This window comes from Musca vetustissima, unplaced genomic scaffold, assembly GCF_032173495.1.
Source record: "Musca vetustissima isolate MV318-11 ecotype Yass unplaced genomic scaffold, APGP_CSIRO_Mvet_v1 utg117377, whole genome shotgun sequence".
NCBI classification, from domain to species: Eukaryota; Metazoa; Arthropoda; class Insecta; order Diptera; family Muscidae; genus Musca; species Musca vetustissima.
The window spans coordinates 20,734-32,045 of NW_026884711.1; positions in this window are offsets into that span (position 1 = coordinate 20,734).

Below are 11,312 nucleotides of genomic sequence, written 5' to 3' on the forward strand. Positions count from 1 at the left end.
GTATATTCAACAGATGAATCCTAACAGACGTGGCATTTTTAAAGTACCAGTAAAATTAAATTGGATCCATAAACATGTCATTCTGCAACCAATACTAAATTTTTCATTTGGTCAGATATAGAAGCTATGTCTAAATCTGAACCGATTTCAGGCAACTTAACAGACAACATTCAAGACCTAATTCATTACCCTGTGCCAAATTTCGTGCAAACCGAAAGATATTAAGGGACTTTGGTGCACCATTTATATTGAATCGGGAGCTAAATCTGAACCGATTTTTCCCAATTTCAATAGGGTTAGTCCTTGGGCCAAATAAGTGGCCTATGCGAAATTTCAAACTGTTGGAGCCAACTAAAGCTATAATACCCTTACAATATAGTGTTGCAGGGTAAAAAATGTTCATGTCGCTTGTAACAGCACGAAATATTCAGCGCATACCCCGAAATCATGATAGAGCTCCAAATATTTATAGTAGGGTTTTTAAATTCGACTCTAATTTAATATTTTGAGTTCTTATAGGTATAGTCCCCAATATAAATGTCCAGCCCCTTTATAGGTATTTTGATGGTTCTACGCACTATATTTTGGCAACTTTTTCACATAACATTTTCAGTTTCCTAGTTTCTGTAGAGCCTCACAACAAAGGTCACGCGGTATTTTCTGTATGCTCGAGGTTCATGGCCAATATTCCAACTTGAGTTCGAATAGTTTGGTATTTCGTTTTCTTCTGACACCACATGGTGGAGGGTATAGATCTTTTAAAAATTAAAACAAAATGTGTGGGGAAAATATTATTTGGGGAAAAAGGTTCTTCAGATATGAAACGTATAAATAATTTTTAAATTCATTATTCCTACGGTGTAGATTTTTGTCTCGAAAAGAGTAGAAAGTAGAGTACAACAAAGTCAACACTTCCCCTTGTTAACAATTATTCTCAGTTTGTTTTCTACTTTTCGCCCAAAAACACCACCAACAACAACAACAAGCAGCAATAATTTCATCTAAATTGGCCTCATGTAAAGTTCTGTTATTTGTTTATTTAAAATCATGGACTCTCGTAACCATTCGAAATGATACCCCATTAAGATTGGACGGTCGTTTGGGGTTTCTGTCTCGTTTCTGCTTCGTGTCCGCTTGTTACACTTGTGCTAAACTTTACTTTAATGGGATCCCTTGGGATGAATGATTCCATTTAGTGGTCATGTTTTGTTGGTTCTTTATTTCCCTGATTTGGTTGTGTTCTTTTTGGTTCGCTCTCAGTATGTTCTTTTTTTATGATTGTCCTCTGCACCGAAAGGAAAGGCTTCATTTACAACTTCAGTCCCAAACAAAACTGCAGCAACATCAAGAACAACAACGACGAAAGCGTTGTTTACATGAAAGTGCGTGTTTGGTAACATATTTACCCCTTTCCTTTCTACGGCCGTTAATGATATTCTCCTCCACCCTGTTTTCCATGGCTAGTACTGATTATCAGCAATTGTTAATATACTGCCTGGGGAAAAGTTAGCTTTAATTGGCCTGCCAAGTTATTGCCAGATTTTACTAATAGTTTAGTTATAAAATATTTAATGCGTTCATTAAAGTTGCCATTAAATTAACACTTTGACAGAGACCACATAAAATGCCAAACCAAAACACAGCCGACATCGATGGGTGTCAGTTAAACGCACTGTTGAGGTGTCAAAGAGACAGCGTGTTTATGTTCCAAAAGCGACATCATCAGCCGGCGCATAGGTGACCATCGAACAACAACGTGATTTGAGGGATATGTTAACTGCGCTAATAAAGATGACGATAATGTTATTTATTGATGCTAAATAGTTTTCTATTTTAAACGCCCAGTAATGTGACGATCAATTGATAGGAGATAAACGTATCTTGGTTTCCCGCGCCATTTAATTTTAAATGTCACATAAAATGGGGGAGCCAATAAAAAAGTTTAATTAATTAAATGAGTTTTTTTTTCCTATCAATAAGTAGCGCGCTGAGAGAAAAAAAGCATTATGTGGATGACACGACTTAACTCTTACCAAATGGTCAGTTCTTTATACCCTTCAGCACACTGTAGTACGGGTCATTATGTAGTTGAGCGTATGTAGTCAAAAGGAAACAAGTACAGGGTATTATGTCTTTGTGCATATGTTTGTAACAGGCAAAAGGCAACGAGTAAGACACATGGTTCCTTTTGAGAATATGCATAGAATCACTTTTTAAATCGATTTATGCATGTCCGTCCGTCCGTCTGTCTGTCCATGTTAAATTGTAAACAAAGTACAGGTCGCATTTATTATCCGAATTGGATGAAATTTGGCATACGTCACTTATTTGACACAAGGACGAACCCTATTGATATTGGGAAAAATCGGTTCAGATTTATATATAGCTCCCATATATTTTTTCGTCCGATTTAAGGTAAATGGTGCACCAAAGTCCCTAAATATCTTTCGATTTGCACGAAATTTAGCACAGCGTACTGAATTAAGCCTAGAATGAAGTCTGTTAAGTTTCGTGAAAATCGGTTCAGATTTAGATATAGCTCCCATATATATTTTCGTCCGATTTAATGTAAATGGTGCACCAAGGTCCACATATATCATTCGTAATGAACTTAGTATAACCTATAAATTAGATATAAATGCTGTTGCACCGAATTCCCCAGGTGGATCCGATTGGCACAAAATTTTGCACAACTTATTGGAGTTATTATAAGATAACGTGTGGCAAGTTTTGTTGAAATTGGTTAAAATTTAGATATAGTTCCTAAATATAGTTTCGTCAAATTTTAAGTTAAATGTGCACCAAAGACCCAAAGTTATATAGTTTATATAACCTTTATAAATGCGACGTCTGTTAAGATTCATATGTTGAATATACCCAAAGTGGTGAAGGGTATCATATAGTCGACCCCGTCCGACTTTACTACTTTCCTTACTGGTTATATTTGAACATGAACATCTTAAACTAAAATTAATGCAATAAAATAACTAATATATATGTGAATTTAATATAAAACCAGTAAGGGGAGTAGTAAAGTCGGACTGGGCCGACTATATGATACCCTTCACTACTTTGGGTATATTGTACATATATATCCTAACAATTTCATCTCAATGTTCCCTGGAAGAAACGTACACATGCGTTTCTGAAACCTATGCTAAATTTAATTTCATTCGGCCAGATTTAAATTCGTACCATAGGTAGTACCATTGGACAAATTTATAGAAAACGATTTATAGCAAAATTGATAAACGCTATTCGGTATGCCTCACTGTTAAAAATTTAACCACAATCTGACACTCGTTCGAAATATATATGGAAGCTAGGTATACATCTGCACCAATTTTATCAAACATTATGAGTTTGGTGCATCATTTAACTATTATTTAAGCATACTCGTATATAAATGGGAACCGATTTTCACGAAACTTAGCAAACGCCATTCTAAACTCAATTCAGTACGCCATGCCGTGCAAATCGAAGGATATATAGAGACTTTGGTACACTATTTTCATAAAATCGGACGAAAATATATATGAGAGCTATATCTAAATATGAAACGATTTTCCGAAACTTATCACACATCATTCTAGACCGAATTCCCTACGCTATGCCAAATTTCATAAAAATTGAAATTGAAAGATATATACTTTGGTACATTTGTACCAAAGTCCCTATAAACGTGTATATCAAATTACAGGCCCATCGGTTGGAAAATGCATGTAAAGTCTTCAAAATAATGGGTATACCATTCTATGGTTTTACCCAAAAACTGCGACAAATATTGATTATTTTCAAATTTCAAATTGTTCCTAAATTTAACAAATTGGTTGAAATATGAGCTAAAGCTCTCCATATTTCCGAACTTTGGAATGTAGCGTTATATGGGAGCTTCCCCTAAAGGTGGACAATATTGATCATTTTTAGTAGGAGGATTTACTACCACACCACAATCCAAAATACCAAATTACAACCAATTAAGTTGAAACATTTTCTCAAAATAGGGACCAATAATGATCATTTTTGGTAGGAGGATGTGTAACCCAATGATAACCTTAAATACCAAATTACAGCCAATTCGTTTGAAATACTTTCCGAGAACCCCCAAAATACCGAATATTTGGGGGTACCATGACCGATATTCCCTTTTTCAATACCAAATATCCTAGTGGTAACAGTAATGTATGTGCAAAATTTCAAAGCTGTATATTGCAAAGGTATATATTTCGAAGTGTTTCAAAAGGAACGATAATTTTAATATACACTCCAACTTGTGGTGAAAAAAGAATTAAGATTTAACGGACAGAAATGGGGCGTTACTACCCAAATGTCAAAAATGAGGAATATGTGAGAAAATGACCAACATTAAACAAGTTTTCCATTCCCAAGAGTTTGTAACGCCGCTAAATGTTGGTCTAGACCCACCTTTTAGTACACCGATCGTCACATCTCGAATTACTGTCCATCTAATTTATGAACACGATACGGGCCACAGTAATGGACGAAGTTTTGCATATAATTTCGGTTCGGGCCAAAGAATCCTCATTGATCCGTTAAGGTTGAAGGGATTAAATGAACCAACAACTTTACTCTTGTCTGTTTTTCTGGTCCCTCTAGAGGCCACAATAATGATTCGAACATCACGAAATTTTCCATAGAAAAACTAATCTGACCAAGAAATTAGCATGATAACGGTCACTGTTTAGATAACACCAGATAATATTTAGGGAATGGACCAAAAACTTTATTTTTGCCTGGTTTCCTAGTCGCTCTATAGGTAATTATACAATTACTAGCAAAATGCCCGCAAATTCGTATGGGGAAAGGGAATACAAAAAAACCTATGGAAGTCGTGAATACTGTATAATTTATTGTACTGAAGTTCTGGTTTCCACCTCTATTCCTACATATAATATCATGTTTATTACCATTTAGTACTCTTCACACACATAAGCACTATTTTCCGAAATCTCTTTCTTATTTTCATTACATATATTAAAAATAGATCAAAATTCCAATAATAAATTTACATACAGGTAACACATTTAGTTCCATTTAGCACTTCTCGAACACATAAGTACACATTTTCAAGACTACCTCCGTACCACCACCACTAAATATAGTACCAAAAACCCTTTGGTACTTCCTTCTAACTATCCGTCAGTGACCCACATTCCAAATGTTAGGTTTCCGGCTCTCTCCGTTACCCAAAGCCAAATTTAGTGCATTTCTATTCTATTTATATTTGTACACATGAATTTGAGTTACTACACTTCAAGAGTAATCTAATTTCCAAATCTCAGGATTCAACCAAATCACAATTGTTCCAAATTTAGTACCATTTAGTAATTTTCATACTCATAAGTAAGAATTTCTAAAACTACATCAATCCTACACTCTAACAGTAATCTTAATTCCACCAAAGTCCAAATTGTACAAAATTTAATATTTTTCGTACTCATAAGTACAAATTTCCAAAGTACCTCAATCGTGCTTTCAAATTTAAGAATTCCAGCTCTGTCTGTTTATTAAAAACTAAATTGTACCAGATTTGGTAACAATCTGTACTTTTCGTATCCATATTCCAAACCTATACCAATCCTACACTCAGACAGTAGACTTAGTTGCAGCTTTCAGGATTCGAGTTCTATCCGTTCACCAAAGTACAATTTGTACCAAATGTTGTGCTTTTCGTACCCATAAGTACTAATTTCTAAAACTACCTCAATCATGCACTCCAATAATAACTTTAAATCCAAATTTAAGGATTCCAGCTCTATCCGTTCACAAAAACATCCAAATTGTCCCAAATTTAGTATATGGTATTACTTTTCGTAGGCGTAAGTACGAGTTTTTTAAAAATTCCACATATTTAGTATTTATAAGTTCGAATTTCCAACACTGTCTCAATCATGTACTCTAACAGTATTTTTTTTTTTCAAATATAAGTTTTCTGTCTCTATCCTTCATTCAAATATAAATTGTAGTATTTTAATTTAAAATTTTAGGATTCCCGATCACACAGAACTAATTGCACCATATTTAGTACCATTTAGTGTTTCTCCTATTCATTATTCCACCTTAATTCTGAATTTTCATTCCAAAAGTAAGTTTGTAATCTCTATCCTTTCACTCAAATCTAAATTGTACCAAATTTAGTACCAGTTAGTACACATAAGGACGAATTTTCAGAACTTCCGACATATCTCAATCCTGCACTCCTACAGCAATTTTAATTTATTTTAGGATTTCAGCCCTATCCGTTCACGCAAAAACAATTTGTAAAATATTTAGTACTTTCTGTATATATATATCATACACTCCAACAGTAATTTTAATTCTAAAATTCTGGAGTCCAGCTCTATCCGTTCACACATAATCAAGCTGTACCAAATATAGTACCATTTAGTACACATAAGTACTATGCTTCCACATCTCAATTCTATTCCAGCTTATCCAAATCCTAATTGTAATAAATCTAGTGCCGTTTAGTACTTTTCGTACACATAAATACGAATTTCCAAAGATGTCTTTATAGCTCAATCCTCAACAGTAATCCTAATTCCAAGTTCCAGGTTTTCAGCTAATGCCATTTAGTATTTTTCGTACCAATAAGTACGAATATCCTAAACTACACCAATCCTACAATCCAACAGTCATTTTAATTCCCAATTTGAAGACTCCAGCTCTAACTGTTCAACTTGCACCAAATTTAGTATCTTTTAGTACTTTTATAATACAAAGGGTGCCATATTTGGTACATTTTAGTACTTTTCGTACCCTTCTAGTTCGAATTTCCAAAAACCCAGCCGTATATCAAGCCTACACAGCAATAGCAACCTTCACTTCAAATTTCAAACTTCTAGCTTTAGCCGTTTCGTCTGGGTCAGTCACTCACTTAACACTAAGCTCTTTTATATATATAGATAAACCAAACATCATAAATTTTATACGGGAAAGGGGATCTGAACAATCGAATAGAACGATCATTTTCATAATGATCGGCCAATATTTAGGTTACAAATCAACCAAGACTTTTGTGTTCATAATGACAAAATTTGCATTTTATGGCATACCAGGGTAAGAAGGTGTGGGACCTATATAGAGGGTGTAAATATCGGGATATATTCCCCAAGCTCGGAATATAAATACTGCGAATTACATTTCCGTGGTTTTTGTGTAGGTTTTCATATAATCGGTCCATCCGACTGTGTGTGTGTATATCAATTCCGCCCGTTTTGAACTTTTCAAAAACATTTAAGCCTTGATTGAAAGTTATATAAATTTAGATTCGACAGTGCTGATTAAATATACATTTGATTGGTTTTTTGCTTTCGTTGGCCTGACTTCTATTTTTAATTTCGTTACCAACCAGTGATTCTGTAATTTCTCAATTCATTAATTTAATCAGATTGTCACCGGTATAAAGTAAATTTGAATTAGTATCAGCTTACAATTTATTCCGATAGTTTTACATATTTCTTTAATTGTCATTAACAACCATCCCCCACAACACCACACAAGCATGCATCATTATGACACACATTTTCTAGAGTTAATCAAAATACATCACCTACGTTCCCATTAAATTCTCTCCCTCCTACATTGTCGTCGTGATCGTCGTCAGCAGCAGCATCATCAAGGCGACAACATAATATCCACTGAATTCCGGAACGTCTCACTTGTCCGCCTTGATGATGAAGATGTTTTATGCGTTCGAAAATTACACGGTGGTACCACAAACCTGAATATTGGTTTGTCGGTTTGTTGTTGGTATTTCGTTGATGGCAAAACAATTGCACCCAGTCATTCCTTCAATCAGACAGAGTTAGTCCTCTGTTAGTGTTTCTATGCAGCCGAGACATTCTGTAACGAACTATAATTTATACAGATTTCACTTTATAACCAAAATTCAATTCTGTGGTTGATGACGACGATGATGGTGCTGCTCCTATGGCTGATGGCGGGCATAAAAGTGGATCAACGAAAAAGGAGGAAACAAAAAAAAAAAACAGAGAAACAACGCCAACACATACGCCAACTAAGTAACATAAAAAATTGTCGGCCAACCCGTCGAAATTCTCCATTAGAGAATGACCAATATATTTGTTTGTTGTTGTTGTTCATTGTAACCCAAAAATAATCCCACCGACCAACCAATCAATGGAACATGAACAATGTTGGTCAGATGGACAAATGCTTGAGCGTAACTACTAACATGGCATACACAATTCGGTAAGTCCGTCCGCCTGTCTGCTCGCCCGGCAAACAAGTGAAATTAAGTATATTCAGCCATGGTGGAATAATGAATAAAAAAATATGATTTCGTATACGAATCATTGTTGCAAAAACGTGTCACAGTGTTGCAAAACCCATTTAATATATTGACGGTTTCTATGGATGGGAATCGGGAATTTTTATTTTATTGAAGAAGTGAGAACCGAAATTTTACTTCGTCTACCAAATCAGAATACGCTTTGAAGCTACGTAGTAGGATACAACAAAAGTGGACCTAGACAATCTTGATCAGGGTTAAATTTTAACTCATTTCACTATGTCCGACTGTCGTTTTCGCACAGGGTTATCATATGTGATCCATTACTCATCTCCAGTGACCATCCGTTTAAGAAATGGGTCTGTAAATTTGATTTATTTAGGGATCAAATGCAAAAAATAATATTTTCCTGATATTCTGGACCCGAAGGCGACCTGGCTAAGGAATAAGGGTCTATCTAAGACAATCTGTCAATATTTAGCCGGTCAAATGGACTCAGACTTTTGTGTGGACAATTAAAACTTTTGCATTCTATGGCGTATATATTTACTGCAGAATGACATAGACCGGAGGAGTTGGCCGTATATCTATCGGATATATACGGTCAACTATATCTATCTCGTATGCGAGAGTTATACTTAAAACTCGACAGTGGTCTACTATCCTGATATTGCTTAGTAGTGTCATTACCACACTAGTGGGCGGATATGCGCTGTTAGCTTTGAAATTTGACATTAAGTTCCGCGCCACTCCTATAATTTGATGCTTAGATAATATTTATGAGATAAAACCTGTATGTTGTCTGGTTTTCTAGTCGCCCAAAAGCCACTATTATAAGCCAAATATAACAAATTCTATACGGGAATAGGGATATGACCAACTGTTGATAATGACTGATCGGTCAATATTTAGCGGTGAAATGAACAACGACTTTTATTCGTAAAAATAAAAAAGAAAATTAATGTTATAGCGTAAATGTTCTCTCCGGGTAAACATGTCAGAAGATCGGTCAGAAGGATGCAAGTATTATATGGTTGGCCTCGTCGGACTATAATGCTTCGTTCACTGTTTTCACACTGGCTGTTTTACAAAAACGTTTTTTATTTGTATTTTTCCTGGAGTTACAAAAATAAAAAAACCCGAACGCACATTTGAAGATCCGATCTATCTTGAATTTTATTTTTATACACTTCATTACATTGTGGTACAAATATATTTATATATAGATAAAATGTAAATGGAGAATTGGCATTCACTTGTTCATAAATTTCAGATTGGTATGTGTATGGGTTGTTTTAATTTAGTTCAAATAAATATGTCAATGGTCTTCCAAAGATGCTATGTCAGTTCTCTCTACAGGATATTGTACATACTAGCATCTCTTCTATGTACCCAAAATGGTGAAGAGTATCATATTGTCGGCCCGTCCAACTTTTGAACTTTCCATACTGGTTCATTTAAAGATGTCGCTTAGATTTAGTATGAAATGACATCGCACAAATTTAACTTGTTTACATGAAAGTCAAATCGAGTGGCCCTTCTCGTCTCTGCACAAAACAAATTTATTCCGGATATAAATCCACAACTATTTTTCTAAATTAAAAATAAATCGCCTAAAAGTATGCAACATAATAATTAATAAATATGTTGTACCCTACACCTTCGTCTGCAATTTTTTCGTCAATATGTTACACTGTAACACCTTTAACCAGTAAGGAAAGTAGTAAAGTCGGACGGGGCCGACTATATGATACCCTTCACCACTTTGGGTATATTCAACAGATGAATCATAACAGACGTAGATTTTTTGAAGGACCATTAAAATGAAAATGGATCCCTAAACATGTCATTCTGCAACCTACACTAAATTTTTCATTTGGTCAGATATAGGGTTGCTTCTTACAATGGGACAAAATTATATAAAGCAATGTAAAGGATAAATATATATAAACGGGTTAAGTTATATGCATTATGTACATGAAATCGGGAGAAAATATATATAGGAGCTCTATCCAAATCTGAACAGATTTTAAAACTTTCCACACGCTAGGTTATATTAACTTCATTACGTTGTGCAAAATTTTGTGTCAATCGGTCTACCTTTGGGTCTTTGGTGAACCATTTACTTAACAATAGATTGGCGAAGGCAGTCATTTTGACCGTTTTTCAATTTCAAGTACAAAAACAATTGTGTATATTATGACCCAGCTTTTTAAAATTTGGTGATTTTTTGTACCACATAGAACTACGTTTATTAATCATAGTAGCTGCTTCCTCCCCTCTTTCATTCCCCGTATTCACATGTGCTATACCTATATTGCCTAAAAGCGGTCATTTTGACCTTTTGTGAAATATTAAATAATCAAACTACTTTTATTATTGTATAAAGTAAATTTCTTATATGACCAGATCAGTACAACAACATCGAACCCCGTTTGCTACTCTAGAAACACAAACGAACATACAAATCGGGAAAAATAAATTTTATATTTGCAGTCGATTTCACTCTTCGAGTAAAGACTTCCTCTTTTTGGAACATTTTGTCCGCGCTCTTATTTTTCAAAAGGGGAAACTCGAGAGCCCTACCACCGAAAACAAATAATAACAACTTTTTATATGATTGTAAATAATGTGAAAAATAATAAAAATTAAGTTTAAAAAAATTTCTTTACATAATAAAAATTCTTTCAGAATGAAGTCATTTTGACCGCTTTTCGACAATATAGGTATATACAGAATTCCAGTCTTTCTAGTGTTAAAATCGGACGAAACTATATATGGGTGCTATATCTAAATCTGAACCGATTCTTATTATACTTAGTACACGTTACGCTATACTAAATTCAGTACATTGTGCAAAAGTTTGTAGCAAACGCCCCAACATTTGGCTCTTTGGTGCGCCTTTTACTTAAAATCTGACGAAATAATATATAGGAGCTATATCTAAATCTAAACCGATTTCAAATAAACTTGCTACAAGTTATGTTATACAACATTTAAATTAAATCGGACGTAATTATATATGGGAGCTATATCT